The sequence below is a fragment of the Rhipicephalus microplus genome, chromosome 8 (genome assembly GCF_043290135.1).
Source record: "Rhipicephalus microplus isolate Deutch F79 chromosome 8, USDA_Rmic, whole genome shotgun sequence".
Classification (NCBI taxonomy): Eukaryota; Metazoa; Arthropoda; class Arachnida; order Ixodida; family Ixodidae; genus Rhipicephalus; species Rhipicephalus microplus.
The window spans coordinates 103,455,816-103,472,644 of record NC_134707.1 but is presented as its reverse complement, the minus strand read 5'-3'; the positions used below and the strand labels follow the sequence as shown (position 1 = coordinate 103,472,644).

Here is a 16,829-nt window from a genome sequence, read left to right as displayed (position 1 = left end):
TTTCTGTTGCGGTGCAGCAAACAAAGCTTCGACTGGGAGTGGGCTAGTATTCTAAAATCTTGAATAACAAAACGAAAAGAGTTCTATTTCTTTCGGCACTTGAATTGAATAGCACATATTAGAAATACCAAATATTTTTCGAATATGTTTGAACACTGCCAGAAGAAAAATAGCAGAAAAAATCAAACTAAAGAACAGCGATCATACTTGTCTTGTTTTTATCATACAATTGCCCAGAGGCATGCAGTCCATACACTTACGGCGCAACAAGTGTCATATTGTTCACACGATGGACGCGTCTTGTTTAACACTGCCATGTCACTGAAGCAACTGTGTCAGTGGCGAACTATCTTCACTATTGAACTTATAGGGATGTTAACTCATGAAAATCATTTGATATTCAATTATCAATTTTTATCTAAAGCTATTGACAAAGTACAACCTTGAATACTGTAGATAGGGAGTTCACCAAGACGATCGAAAAATCACATTCACCAAGCCATTCAATTTATGCAGCAGTTATTTCGGTTTCTCGTTTTTTTTTGATGTTTTGAAAGTAAATCATTGGAGGTAGTATGTTCAAAGCGACTGCTTTAGCAGAGTTTTTCACCAATGGGTATGCAACTCCTCGCCAGGCTTAACTTCTCCACGTTGAGATGCACTCTATAAAAAGGAAGAGGACAAAAAGCAGGGCACTTGAGATTACTTACTTGGCCACGTCGGTGAAGTATCTTTTGACTTCGTTTATAAAATTGTGACAGTAGTCGTACGATCCGATGGCGAGAACCGTCTTGGCGTTGCGGTCCACCCCTTGCATCTCCTTCATCAATTTCTGGAAACACAAGAAGATGGGAAGTGAAGCAGGGTGTTCTATTTGAGACGAGGCCTCAAATAAAACAAAAAAAAATGAGGCTATAGAAGGTCTACGGGTCATTGTTTGTAGCATTTTAACGTGATTGCGTTGGAGAACTAGTTACAGAATAAAATCTGCCATCGGTGTCATTGGTTGTGAGAAAAAAAAAAACATCATGTTGTGCGTGACCGACAAATTGAGAAAGATATAAATAAAAAATGAATAAACCTTCTGGGTCAGAGTGGGGAAAGAACCCGGGTCGTTTGTGGGGCAAGCCGCTAATCTTCCAGACAGCCCCCATTCTGCTTGTGAATGCAGCGAAAATAACTTTTGCTCGGAAAAGCAATTAAAGTGACTTGCATGCTTACAAACACACGCATCTTGTCTACATGATTTGCAATACAACGTGAAATACTGTAGTAATATTGCGTAATACAACGATATATTGCAAATGGGTTTCAGAAAATATGATTATCATATAAAATTGATAGTTCAAAGCCGGGCTGCCACTACATAAGGCACATACGTTACTGCACCTACTCCCTTAAGACCACGTAGTGGGTGTATGGCAAGTTCGAAAAGAATTACGCGCAATAATTTTTTCTAGCACTGACTATAGGGACATGATATTGCTTAAGCGTTGAACTCCTAAAGCTGAAGCCTACAAGGGAATAACGCGTTGGACGCTCTACTGACTGAGCTACAGACCCGGTATGAACGTATGTGCAAACATGGAAGCCTTGGTCAGCGTAATGGAGGAAGAAAAAGAAAAGAGGTAGCATTATGTAACACGAGTGAAGCGAAGTGAAGCCCACCAAGTCAGCCTAACATGTGATCAAAACGTGAGAGCATCGACTACGCTCTCGTAAAATAGAACGATTTTTTAATGAATAGTAGTGGTTGTCTCTTTTGTATGCTCCCGAATTTCCACCAGCAATTAAACTTTTATGTTGTTAACACACAGTGAGCACTCATTTGTCCCAAAAAATTTGCGCTATGTTTGAAGTTATGCAACGAAGTAACTACCTTCAAAATATTAGCCAAATATTACGCAAAAAAGTTCCTTCATTTTCTATACCACTGTAATATGGGATGATGGTTTTGCTTGGCTTAAATTAAAACGCAACTGCGATGGCACCTAACCTTCCTAACGTCATGCTACTTTGCGCAGCCAAAACAGTAATAAAGATTATCCGAGGTAAATCTATTGAAGAAAAGCTTCAGTTAGGAAAACCACGTCAAGCCAGTTTTTCTCTGGTAGGCCATCAAGGCACATCTATGATAGATCTGCAAGACTTAGGCTACAGTGCTTCGAACACCAAAGGCCTGTTCTGCACGATCGATGCGGTGATTTACTGCACGGAAAATTGTTGGCAGCTCGTTTAGGGTAGAAAAATTAAGGCAATATGTTGCGGAGCTACTGCCGGCCCCTACGCAAAGGCCCCATTCACATCAACGCCTATCACACGCACCTTAATGACAGGTTTCGAGGACATTATTGTAGAGCTGAATTCACTTTGAAGCTCAAGCACGGTGAGGAGGCCACAGTGTCTTATGCCTTGCCTACGCAGTTCGTCCAGTTCACCTGTGGCGTCGTCCGAATCGGCTGCCGTAACGTTCCTGCATGGGAAGTTTGCACTGCAATCACTAATAACACCTTTATAGATGCCTACTCAACACAATGAGTTTTTTTATGTAGATGTTTTAAAAAGAATGTCCTAGTGTGTCATATGTCCGTGATAAACTATCACTCAAGAGCGTTCTTTGACACAGTGCTAGCAATGACGGCAGGCTTACTCATGTACTATACTTGATGTGGACAGTGCAAATTTTAATTTCAGTGGCCCTGCCAGAATTCTCACAACGATCTGAGGTCGCGATTCTTCCTATGAAGTTTAATACAATGCTAAGACTGTCATAATATTACCGCAGGAGGCTGGTCAGTAGCCCCGCCGCGGTGGTCAAGTGGCTAAGGTACTCGGCTGCTGACCCGCAGGTTGTGGGCTCGAATCCCGGCTGAGGGCGAATGCATTTCTGATGGAGGCGGAAATGTTGTAGGCCCGTGTGCTTATATTTGGGTGCACGTTAAAGAACCCCAGGTGGTCGAAATTTCCGGAGACCTCCACTACGGCGTCTCTCATAATCATGTGGTGGTTTTGGGACGTTAAACCCCACATATCAATCGAGGCTGGTTAGTGGAAACAGTGCGTGAAATCAACACATTTTTTTTATAATAGGGAAGGTTCTCACTGCAGAGGCCACAAATTAGAACTGTATGTAGCAGAAGCCTTCCAATCTACTCCAAAGCAATATATCGTTCGCCTCTCCTCTAGCCAGTAATGAGGAGAAAAAGAAATCACAGCACTTTCTGAATACAAGTACAGGGCTTACATTCAGAATGAATTCTTATGCGAGAAGTTTTTTCAAGAGAAAGATTCAATGAATTATACGAATAGACATACTAAGTTATGCAATTGCTGCATATTGGTAGAATAAACACCAAAGTCGCGCACTTTACGGTAGAATCCTGCATTCTTTTGCAGGGCCTGGAATAACAACAGTGTTCTAAAAATGTACTGGTTCAATAAGGGCAATTTCCTATAAGTTTGATGCGGTATGCAAGCCAACTAGTCAATAGAAGAAATGCGTGGTGAGTCGAACGTTTTAAAAAATTGTATCTTGAAAAGATTTCTTAATTAGCATACATATATTCCAGGTATTCATTTAGATTTTCCGCAAAGTGCAATAATGCCTGAAAAAGCCTAAATTATTGTCTTACATACTTCAATATAAAGCGATCGCAATTGAAGCTGAAGTACTGAGGAATAAAAAAATTTAAATTCAAAATAGGGGGGTGTTCACACTAGATTATGCATGAGATTTTTACACTTGTCCACCAGATTTCAGATGCGTGTGTGAACTTTAGTATATAAGAAAACTATCATCCTGTTAATTATATGATACCATTGCAATCAACAAATGAATAAATGTTTAGGCCAGATTAAGGAATGACAGCTTCACAGGTCAGAAGAAATGTCATCTGGTCATGATAACCAAAAAAAGTCAATCAGAGACGCCGAGTAAATTCATCACGGGAGTCTTGTTCACCATGAACGAGAAATCACGGCAAAGTTGACAAATATTTCTACTTTCCTCTAATTAGGGTATTCTTTTCGACAAAATAAAAAAAAACGTCTTGAATCTGAAAGGAGCATCATTGATAATAAAGAAACCGAAGTAAACAAGTTTGTGCTTACATGACATTACTGCAATATCAATATCATCACATTATCACCAGTGTGTAATTGTTGCTATCCTTAAATTCGTAATAAAAACTAATAAAACTAATAAAGCCAGCGACAGGTTATACAAAGCAGTATATTTCTAGCTCAAAAACTTGGAAGTTACAAATGTAACTAACACACAATGGTGAGTAATCGAAATGGCGAGCTGAGCCCTTTGGTAAATGGCAACAGATAAAACACCAGTGTTAACCGCGGAGATAAGTGCGGCAGAACGGTGATGACAAGGTTTGGGTTCCTTTATATTCAAATATTTTTCGTCGGTTACTATTACTGCGTAAGTGCACCTCTGCGGCAACTACAAGTTCGACATTCTGACGTTAACATTATACTGTATCAATAGCGAAGTGGCTATATGTGCAGCATAGAGTAGTTTTACTAGCTTTATAAATCATAACCAAATATTATCTTTTTAGGCGTTATACTACTGCTTGATGTTTTCTAAAACCGTATATGGATGAAACGAGTGCATTGCGTATTTTGCTTCTCCGACAGTATATAAACTTCAATAAGGCTCTCTGAAGAGTCGTCAGGCTGCGAGAATGACTTCAAGAACGACTGTCTGGGCGTGTGTGAAGTTGTCTTTCCGCACGCAATCGACAGCTCCCTGCTCTCACAAAAGGAGCGCGAAGCCTTTCATCGTTATGAAAGGAGTTATTGTTTATGCATTTATTCACCACTACTACGTCGTTATAGAATCCTGCATTACGCCCAGCAAATATTACGAAGCTCCAAGCCTGATTCACTAAATAAATAAATAAATAAATAGGCAAATAATAAATAAATGAATTTGGCATTCTCACAGTAAGATATAAGCACGAGGACAACAACAAAACGCTCCTACTCAGCGGCTTGAAAAAGTTCGTTGCCAGAATTCTTGACAGCCACAAAACTACCTAGCATGCATCTAAACATCTCTAATTCTGCATTTTTACTTTTCCAGTCCTCATATTTGACTGAGAAGTTAACATATATAAACATATACATTCAAATAAATTCGTGAAAAGTATGAAGTACGTGGTTTCTTTGCGAAAACAAAAGGAAAAAAAAATCATAATACAGTGCATAAGAGAAGCGATGAAAAGGTAGAATAATGAAAATGCACAAAAATGTTTGCACCCATAAGAGGTACAGAATATATATACGCAATAAAGATCATTATGTGTCATATATGAACATCCCAACTATGCTGATATGAATCTGAATCGTCTGTATATTTAAACTACAAAAAAAAAGATATGAAACGCTTGTATACCAGGAACGGGCAAATTGGTATAAACAACGTAACGCTCACTACTGCTTTGATCGTAAGTACTCAACCACATGCCATTTTACTGCAAATACTTTTCACATTCATTGAGCAAGCGTTGCACACGGTATGATAGGCTGCTCATTCCATATTCCGTGCGTGAAAAAGATATGAGGGATTTGGCTGTCGTTTTTCTTGTTGTATGAGATGAGTTTAGGCAAAGTCAGGTTGCATAACGACAAAAACCATGGTTGTTGCATCAAAAGAACAGTTGCCATTTTATAGCGATGTTAAGATTATCGAACTTTTAAAATTGCAGATCGTTAGGGTGGAAAATAATTCTCCAGTATGGGTTTCATACTGAGCATTTGCAACATGGTGAATTGTTTTTTTTTTTCTGAAGCACCTGAAGCTGTGTATATTGACTTTTGTAGGGTCACTTCATACTGAGTGACTGTACGCTATGTTTGGAAAAATATTGTGTTATAAATAACACATTTAACGCTGCGCAGTGAAGTATTCGCAATGCACACAGACGGTCGCGCCACGTAGCGGCCGGCGAGAGCAAAATCTCAGAGATAATCAGTTGAGGAGTGCAGCCAGGAGGGGTTCTCGTTTCTTACCAACTTTCATGCACGCGATGGCAAGAAAATCTAAAAGCAACGTGCCTCAGTGCACGAACAGAGCGGTGAAGGATGAGATAAGCCTTCATTCGCTTCTGATAAACATGCGACTCAAGAAGGAGTGGGTGGTGAAGCTCCGTATAGGCAAGCCTCGGGCGTCGAAAATGAAGGTTTGCAGCGCACATTTTGTCACAGAAGACTTCTTCTGGAGCAGCATTGGTAAGACAAATGCTAATTGTTGACATTTTTTACGAAAGCATAAAGATTACGCTCTTACAGTATTGTTTCATGCATGCAATGGCAAAAAAAAAATCTAAAAGAAACAGGATTTGTTGCGTGCCTCACTGCACAAACAGAGCGTTGAAGGATGAGATGTGTGAAGGATGAGAAACACTTGATTGTTGCTTTTGGAGAGTTGGGAAGCTAGTGCATGGGCGTCTGTCGCCCGCATATAATGAAGGGATCGTTAATTTCCGCATTCTGTCGGTTTTTTTAACAGACCATAATGCGCGACTGTACTTTGAGATGTCTTTCCTCGCGGGCTCTTTCATTCCGATCAGGGCCAATCCGGATCAGATTTCGTAATCAACACTGACCGCTGTTACACGGCAAAAAACTGTCCGGATCATGTTTGGTGCAGACGTCAACGAAACCGTGATTATATCAATTCCAATCACACTTATTCGCAAGTGGCATTGTAGAGACGATTGATCTGTACCGAGTCCGATGCAAATTGGCCCTGATCGCGAGAAAAATTTTCTTGTGACACAGGCTTTGCTTTTTAGCGCGTTAGCTTTGCGACCGGTTTTTCAAGTCTCAGTAGTGTGCATTAACAATCTAGTTTAATCGACAAAACATTTTAGTTTTTGATTTCACCAATGGCCGATGCATTGTTATGAATGCAGAATTACGTAAAATACTTGGCTACCATGCATGCATTGAATGCTTGTTTAACAGTAAGGTATTCGAAATGTGCTTTTCTGTAATGCACTAAATTAGATTGTTCTTGTGGCAAATGACATTGCAGGATTTCATTTCAATCCTCATTTTATGTAGATCCCAAATCGTGGGCGCCTCATCGAAGACGACTGAAGAAGACTGCTGTGCCTTCGCGGATCTTGCCCTTAAGAACACATAAAAAAGAAGACCTGGCAAGGATTCAGGAAGCAGCAGCGCGAGATGCCCATGCCTCTGCTAGACATGAGCATGGTATGTTTGTTATTATTAACATTTTTTATGACACGCCACACAGGGCGTACAACAAAGAAACCTTGGAAGGCTGTAGAATCGACCATTGATTGATTGATTGATATGTGGGGTTTAACGTCCCAAAACCACCATATGATTATGAGAGACGCCGTAGTGGAGGGCTCCGGGAATTTCGACCACCTGGGGGTCTTTAACGTGCACCCAAATCTGAGCACATTGGCCTACAACTATTCCGCCTCCATCGGAAGTGCAGCCACTGCAGCCGGGATTCGATCCCGCGACCTGCGGGTCAGTAGCCGAATACCTTAGCCACTAGACCACCGCGGCGGGGCGGAATCGACCATAAGTGGGTCGCACTGTGGTATATTATTTATTAGTCGGCATTTGTTCTGCTAGATTAGAAAAGATAGTAAGCCCGTAGATAGTCACATTTGAAAGTTTTTTTCAGCGCGCGAACACAGCTAAAAAGGGACAGGACAGGGTCCACGAGGCTGAAGAGTTTACGACACTTCTTTTGTTTAGCTGCTGTGCGATCGTTCCCGAGAAGTTGTACTTGCAGGGCTTGACGGTACAGGCGAGCCTGCCAAAGCCGTTCCGAGCGTAGAATCTTGGATACTCTTAAACCATTGCCAACAGAGGGAATGAGGCCACCAAACAATGCGTTGATTCGGAAAGTATCTTTAGCCGGATGCAATACGCCAGAGAGCATGTGCAGCAAACCACCACACTGATTAAACTGACAAGAACAGCTTGTAGAGGAGGAGATATAGATGCCCGATGTACTAGAAATGTAACAAAAATGTAAGATAGTCAGTTTTAAGAAAATAGTCAGTTGTGTAATGTCAAACCAATTCAATTCTGTTCTGGAAGTGCTGCAAGCTATTTAGGAACTTCTGGCTGTCAACGATCTCTACACTATTCTTAGGCAAAGGTTTCATCTCTCCTAGATTTCTTAGGATTCTAATTTCTTCTGCAACTACCATGATGTTGCAGACACTGCAAAACAACGCTAAACGACATTAAGGCTACCACTGAATTGTGCGACATGGATCTGCTAAGAATGCACACAACGAAACTCGTAAAAAGTGTCATAAGTGCATGACACCAATATTAGCCATTTGTTGAAACGTGCACTCACCACTTCGAGAAACAAAGGCACAAAGAAGACACACACAGAGCGCGTTTTTGTGTCTTGGTTTGTCCTTATGTAGAGTTCACACTGCCTTTGTGTCTCTGTCTTTTGTGATGAGTCTGTATGTTGCAATCATATTTGAAAGAAACTTGAAAGTGCCCAAGTCTTTCAAAAATTGCAACAGCTGGCTGCAGAAATGCATGGTTGACGAACCGTAAACGAGCCAGACTGATTGGCAGCCAAAACTTATTGCTCTGACTATTTGACGTGAAAGAGCTGCTGTGCAGTTTCGAGTGCATGCTGTAAAAAGTCTGCAGCAAAAAAACAACTAAAAAGGCATAGAATGTGGCTCGTGACATTGTCCAAACGGCATTTTCTCGTGCTCCAGCTCAAGCAGTGAATAAATGACAGGACAGAAAGGGGGAGCTTTCAGTTACACCCCTTTACTCTCCAACAATTAGCTTCTTTGCAGTGATTTTAGGTGGTCACAAGATGTATTAATGCCAGACGTATGTCAGCAAAACATAAGGAGCTCACTCACGCTCGGCAAATACATGTTGCTCTTAAGGCTCATTCGGCCTCAGGCTTACAAAACAATTTCTCAATCGAGCTCAAATTGGCTAAATTACTTACCCCGACTCACTCATACACAGGCTCGCAACTTCGAGTTTGAGCGAGTTCACTTGTGAGTTCGCCAACCTTTGATGCCATATAATATCTTGAAACACAGGACGCAACAGGGCTAATTTAAAGCGTTACTCACATGGCTAGACAACATCACTGAAAGCAAGAATAAAAACGTGCTGCTCAGTAGAGCTGCTTGCACTCATCTGGGGCTAGACAATGTAAACCAATCTACAACTATTCAAAGTATACCCATGTCGTGCTATGGCCAAGATAAAGCAGTTTTCAATCACTCTTTAATATATACAGCCTCAGGCTTGCATGTTCAACATATCGTAAGTACACTCTGAGCTGTCGCTGTGCCTGTATACTCTTATGTAATGCAGAATGTTTACGAATTCTTTCATTTTACTTTTGTGCAGGATCAGCTTCTCAAGAAACGTGTTGGGAGCCTGCTCAACCTGTGCGTGTGTCACCTTGTGAAGAGAACCCCGATGAAGCCCTTTGTGATATAAAGGCTCAATCATATGCTGTAATATGTAGTGCTATGGTAGTGGTATGCATCCAGGGTGAACCTTTGGAAACTAAAATAAGGATTCATACTAACCAGAGAGAACAACGTTATGCCAATAGCTTGAAGCACGTATCACTCAAAGCATTGTTACGCCCTCTGGCAACTTTTTTACCACCATAAGCCGTACACTGATCTAACCATCAATATTTGCACGATTAATAGCTGGCAGGACGACAGCGGAGCATTAAGTGAGGAGCACGAGCTAGTATGCAAGGTATGCACAGGGTAAAATTAAAAAACGGCTCAAGGAATGCAAATCAACTTGTGCAGTATCATCGAATATAAAGTGAAAACTTCTACTGATTTTAGAGACGCTTCAGGAAAAAAATACGCCACATTTCACCTATTGCAATCATTCATACTCCTGTTTCAAAATAGGGTTGTTGCAGCATGTACCTTAAATTTTCTCATATTTTCCTCCGTAGTCGAAAATCTCAACATGCCTCTTTTTCACAGATACAATGAGTCCAGCAGCCGACAAGATAAACAGGGAGTGAAAGGCCAGAACACTGATACAGTCGAACCCATTTATGAGACACTAATGTAAGAAACAATAGGATATAAGAGACACTTGTGTGCGTACATTTAAATAGGGGTTCATAGGAAAATGCTTACGTGTTGCCCTGCTCATAAGAGACATCTCATGTACATGACAAGAATTGCCTCCCGGTGTATGCCTCTTGTAAAAGGGTTCAACCCTATGCACAAATTGATATAAACACTATAAGATCATGGCATCACACTATGGCACGCATCATAGGTCGTTAGGCACCAGGTATACATGTGATGCAAAGAAGCATTTAAAAACAATTACGAAGCCAAACGAGCTATGTAATTGCTTTTTATAGCAATTATTCCAAAACAAGCTAAATCAATTTGACGTCATTTCTTCCAAGAATGAGAAGATTCTCAGCACTTTTGCATTGGCTTGAATCTGTCTTTATGGGAAATCTTTCTTGCGTGCATGTACAAGAGCAGGGCCAGGAAACTGCATCACATCCATGTGCTAGTGGTGCAACTGCTACAGCTGTATCAACAGTGGAGGTTGCAGAAGCCCTTCTTCAGCTTTCGCAGTGCATGAAGGATGTACCAGACATCATGTGCACACGAGACAAAGGCATCCAGGTCGATGTAGACTGCGTTATAGGGAAGCAGTTCAGGCTTGTAGATATGCTGGCATCAGATAATACTGTGCTTGCTTTTACTGGTGTGTCGTCCATGACTTTGCTTGTAGCCATTAGTAATGAAGTAAGCAGGATTGAAGACGTAGTAGCTGAAATGTCTACTCTTGAACGAGTCAATCTCGTTCTTGTGCGATTGAAAACTTGCTTACCATTTGTGTGTATGGCACCACTATTTTCTGTGAACCGCACAATCATCTCTCGCCACTTCTACAGCACACTGTGTAACCTTGAAGCGGTACTGAAAAGTGCAATTCCATGGCCAAACAAACAAGAAATTGCAAGCAATCTGCCTCAATGCTTTGAAGAATATAGAGGTATGTGTTTTGCTAGACTGCACAGAGGTTGCAGTAGAAAAATTGCACTGTGCTTCTTGTAGAATTTTAACAAACTCTCATTACAAAGGTACACACACAGCAAATCTTCTTGTTGGCGTCTAACCTGCTGGCTTAATTACATTTGTGAGCTGTGGTTTCGGAGGCCGAGCATTGGACAGGGCTTGCGCAGAGAAAGCGGGAGTTCTAGAAAAACTCGACAGTTTTGAAGATGATGTCATGGTTGACAAAGGTTTCAACTTGGGCTCGCTAAGCAAAAACCTTGGGCTGGGGGTTGTGTAGCCTCCGTTTCTTCGTGGACAGTTGCAGGTCACGGACGAAAGACTCAGAAAAGACTCTAAAAATAGCCAGAGCACGTGTTCACGTCGAGCGTGCAATCGAGAGGGTGGAAGTTTATAAAGTTCTGAAGGAACCTGTACCTTGGGAAGTCGTCGGCGCCCTTGATGAAATATTTCTTGTGATTGGTGGAATTGTTAATCTATCCTCCCCTATTCTCTCTGAAAAAAGGTTCGAGTGATAATATGGAACTTGTGTTCGCAATGAAATGTAGTAGAACCTATTATACAGGTAGTCAGAAACTAAGGTCGATGAGGAAGCTAAAGAAGCTGAGCACCACAACATGAGGGATAACACACCATTGTGATATGTAAAGACTATTGAGTTAATGGACCGACACAAAGGGTCTCTTGGCAATCACCTAAGAAGAATTGAAAACGTAAGCCACCTTCTTTTTCTTCTATGTCGATGCACAGTTGTACCCTCCTCCCCCCCACTCAGGACACGTGTGTTTGTGAAGAGAGTTATTTCAACTGCATTTCCGAGCTGAGGAAGTTATTTTCGATGTATTCCTAAGCATATGCATAGCTGTGGGGTAGAACACCTGCTAGTCACGCAAATGACCTGAGCCCAATCCTCACTCTGACCCGGAAATTCATTACTTATTTTATTCGCATATGTCTCGATTTTTCAATCATGGACAAGAGGATTAATCACTCACAACCAACGATCCCGACGCCGGAATTTCTGTTCAACGAGCTCTTCAATACTACCGCATTATTATTCGCAAGCCTGTTGACGCTTCCGACTGCTCACACCATGGCCGTGTATAGAGCACATGACGAGTGACATTACACATATCTTAAGGGCAGAGGGTAGGCCCATATCTCCCATGTATTCTAAGGCTTCAGTAGCATGCATTTTTTCTTTACTGCATGTAAAGCGTTTAGGTTTGTTTCATTTTGTGCATTAGCATATTCTTGCAGTGAAACTAAATGATAATAATCTATCAATTGTTGATATTTTTCACATTTGTTTAGCGAAGCATGTACATTTTGTAATTACCTCATTATAGTTCGGTAGCTTCGTATTGATGTTTGGTTTATTTGAGGAAAAATTGATCTTCTGTCTTAAATTGGAAGTATTTCTTAGCGAACTGCAGGCTATCTGTCTCGCCGCCTACGCCTGGTACTATGCCTCCTGATCGCCTTCTTGACTTGGGGTAGACCAAAATTAGCATGGAAGGATAAGAGAGTTTTGAGAATATATGTGGCTGATCATGATATGAATAACGGGACAATCATGTCATGTACATCGTCTAAACCTTTCTTCAAGACACATGTGGCTCATACCTGTTATCATGGGTCACAGTAGACAGGTAATGCGAAAAAGGTGATTGACAGTTTTTATCTACCTAGGAATGGCGAGAACAAACATTGTTGATTCTTTGGGGCATTCAAACATTCTACCATAGTACCACACCAGGTCTCGAAACAGTTTTAGAAAAAGGCCCTGTGTAGCCATAATGCCAGTGCAGTGTCAATTGGGATGCTTGCTACCTAATTATATAAACCTAAATATTACCCATGTATTCTAATGATGCAGGCGTCATGTCGAGTTAACATCATTTGGAGTTAGGCGCCATCCTCTAAAATTGGTTTAGGTGGCACTGGCCAGGACTACTGTCCTCGCATGCATAAGGGATACATATCAGTTAACCCCTTTTGATGTTGGTAATATCCACATTGCTGTTGTAATCGTTACGGAACTCTTAACAACTGGTTATATAAAACACATGTGACTGTGTGTGCGTACAACATTTGTGCATATCTTTAGCATCATTTTGACTTGATTGCTTTCAATATGGTGCACTCTGCCAAGCTGATGCAGCGCCAATGCACTCTCGTGTGCTGTCGCAATCAGTCGCTGACGCATTTCCTCTTGTTGTTCGGTGCCCAGAATTGGCAGCGGTTTGAACTGTACGTGACACAGTTCTTTGAGTTTACAGGCCTCATATAGTGTATTTGTCTTTAACTTGCCCCAAGCGTGTGCAACGTCAGTAGACGTCAGCAGGTCCAAGTTCTGGATGCCAGTCCTATTAATAAAATGAAAGGAACCACAAACAACACTCACCAGTGCTGCGAAATAGATTACTTGGGAAGCACGTGTCGAGCATATTTTGCAAAGTCACACGTAAAGGATTACTGGTTAGTAACCTTTGATGTTGGCTCACTTTCTGACACATGCCTTTTACACAAATATCTTGAGCATTTTGTTGTGCACGTCAATGTTCCCGGTTTTGAGAATTTATTTTGCTCTGTATCAATGAGTCTTTAGCAGTGAATCTGGCATAAACCAAACAGCATAAAGAGACCATACTGAACCATAAAATTACTTTTTCACTCATTTGTAACTTTAGCTACTAAGAAGCCGTGGTTGACACGGCATGAAACACTTTTGTGTTAACATAAGCAGCGTTTATGGATTTCGCGGTTGAGCACCTAAGCATTAAGGGGCCATACCAAAAAAGTGCACCTTGAATCCCCTATGAAAGATTACATGACCCTGCATTCTAGAGAAGCAGAGGCAGCTCTAATATTCATAGTGAAAATTTATGAATTTATTAGCAACGGCACTCAAAAAATTTCAGGGGAACTCAGTGCCACACAGAAAAGATAATGATTAGTTGATTTTACATGATACATAAGCGTCATTGAAGTTTCAATTTGTACAGATCTTGTCTTCATGATAAGCCATTGTGGCTTAGTCAGCTTTCGCGTAGTGGAGTGTACTGCAGGCACTCTAGTGAATACTATTGGAGATGATCTCTATATCCTAGTGGTAACATGTTTGTGTCGTTCTCCCGTTGGTTCAACAGATCTTCATCCGATTGCCTTAGCGTGAACGCCTGGGTGGCTTCATGGGCGTAGTCACGGCGACGAAACGTGGCCTGCGCAGGGCTCCACACAAGGTAAAATATACATCTTGTGCGCAGTGTGTACAATAGGCGATGTGTATGTATTTTGAGGCGATACCGCGGGTTGAGGCTCTACGGGCGTCGTCAAAATATATAAAAACGAATCGCATGCCAAAACTTCGAGGCACAGCTCACTTTGACTGTGTTTAACATTATTTTTATACTAATACGAAGCATCCTATAATAGCGACAACTGCGTTCGGCCTTACGCTGCAGAAGAGCGTAGCCATCAGCGGCTTCTTGTGCTGAGCAACGACAATATGCCACCCGCCGCTGTAACCTTCTTGGCCGCGCTTAAGTGAAGCCACATTCACACTAAAACTCGAAGCCAGCGGCAATAACAGGAAAACCTCACCATAGGTATGCCCCTTTGCCGTTTAAGTGAGCTGAAAATCCAGCACCGAGCTTGATAATGACAGCACCGATTGTTTTTGACCTGCAGGCAGTGTGCTGTGTAACCGTGTGGATTTCCGCGCGTCTGCTAACATACAGACACACTACCAAATCTCATACTCCGTGGCAAAGGGCCACTACTACCACACTACCATGTACACTGTCGATTATATTGGACTGATGATCGCTTTACCCATCGTCATGTTATGGTGTGGGATTTGTTCTATTCCCGATAAAAACACCACCTACAACATTATGTCCCCCCTTACGCTTTCTTCCAAGTTAGTATCTGCCTTTTGAGTTCTTCATCAACGTCTCGATCACGAAACAAGAAACGCAATAAAGAGGGCTCTAGGAGTTTACGGCCCAACAGACATTCCGGAAACTCTTCTACAGAAAGTGATAGTTCAAAACACCTTTAATTCACTCATCACAGATTGTATCCGTCCTTTTTAGATGCGAAGTAGTTCTTTAATTCACGTGTGTAACACCGTACGTACGCGCGTAAGTCCGTACGAACGTGCCGCAACGCGTTCCGCTAACCGCAGGTGTTAAAGCGGTACCATGTAGGTCACTTTGCAGCTGCGCGTTGACGTCACGCTCCCCTCACAGTGCGCGCTAACTTCGCTCTCTCCATCACCTGCCGCAAACCCGCTGCAGCACCCGCAAATGCCGCCTCGTTGGTTCGCCCGCAAAAGCTGCTGCTACCGCCATTCGCTACGCTACCGCGACCACCACTCGCTACACTGCCGAATCGTTGGTTCACGTGCAATAAAACTGACGCGCTCCTAATGTACGCGATGAAGCATGCCTGTACGTGCCACAAGACCTACGCCAGCCATCGCTTCAAACGAATCTTCTATCGCTCACGGCTGCACCCACGTCAGCATCGTTAAACCTGTGCCGCTGCTTCGCATCTCATCAGAGTTGCCTTTGGGAAGATGGTGTCAATATTTCTCCACATATAATGATGACTTGCTTCTTTCCATCGTGACAAAGCTCAAGATTCAGGCTAAACGTAACAAGTTAGGCTTTCCCATAATTGCTGCGATGTTTCTCATTTTGTATTCCGCCCCGCCGCGGTGTTCTAATGGCTAAGGTACTCGGCTGCTGATCCGCAGGTCGCGGATTTGTATCCCGGCTGTGACGGCTGCATTTCCGATGGAGGCGGAATTGCTGTAGGCCCGTGTGCTCAGATTTCGGTACACGTTAAGGAACCCCAGGCGGTCGAAATTTCCGGAGCCCTCCGCTGCGGCCTCTCTCATAATTATATGGTGGTTTTGTGACGTTAAACTTCACATATCTATCAATCATTTCATTTCATTGCATATTTAATTGATTTTAACTTCAAGTGAAAAAACACAATATGCTAACATCAGCTACTATCTTGCTTAGACGGTTAGTGGCGCTTGATAGAAGAGACACTATTGATTAGTTTTACAGTAGATGACTGTGTACAGGCGAATACTATGATTATTGCCCATACGTATAGTCAAACTGAACCATAGCACTTCGCGGCTTAAGCCAATTATTACGTCTAAGGAAAATTCAGGAAAAGTACACCTACCTGTGAGTGCTGAAGTAGACATCCTCTGTGCCGTGACCCTTGGACTGCCTCCCGTGTACCGCTTCATTGGAACGGTTCTTACGACTAATACGGTCGGTGATGGATACTCGTATGAGGAGGCTCTATCTTAGCCACCAAGGTCCTCTGTCATGGAGACACTGGAATCATCCAAATCTGCAGGCCAACAGAAAGTTTGTGAACTATAGGGGTTGCACAACCGACAGAGAGCACAAGAAAAGCATGAGACGCACCCTTACCGTCAAGCGTGTGTCTGCTTGGTGTTTGTTTTTGCCTTTCTCATGGTGGGCTACACCTGTATTCATATGATACTCTACGAATGACCCTGACACGCCACACCGCTAACAGCACGATTCACTCGTACTCAAGACTCACAATGGCGAGTCTTCGTCCCACGTTTTAATTTCTCGATTGCCACGCAAAACTTTCTTGGAGTGCTTTTATGACTTATGCCTCACTGTTCACTGGGATCGCAAGACAGTTTTTAAAAAGTCGTGTCGTGTCGCCGCATAGCGG

The 16,829-nt window shown here is 42.2% G+C and overlaps 1 long non-coding RNA gene across 1 annotated transcript; it reads right to left on the bottom strand.

Moving 5' to 3' along the window:
- Positions 1-619: 619 nt before the first annotated feature.
- LOC142768703 (uncharacterized) lies at positions 620-16,451 on the bottom strand. The gene is made up of 3 exons (XR_012885404.1): positions 16,296-16,451; positions 2,326-2,473; positions 620-832 (listed from the first exon to the last, which is right to left on the bottom strand). It is a non-coding gene; the product is annotated as an uncharacterized LOC142768703 (long non-coding RNA).
- Positions 16,452-16,829: the final 378 nt, after the last annotated feature.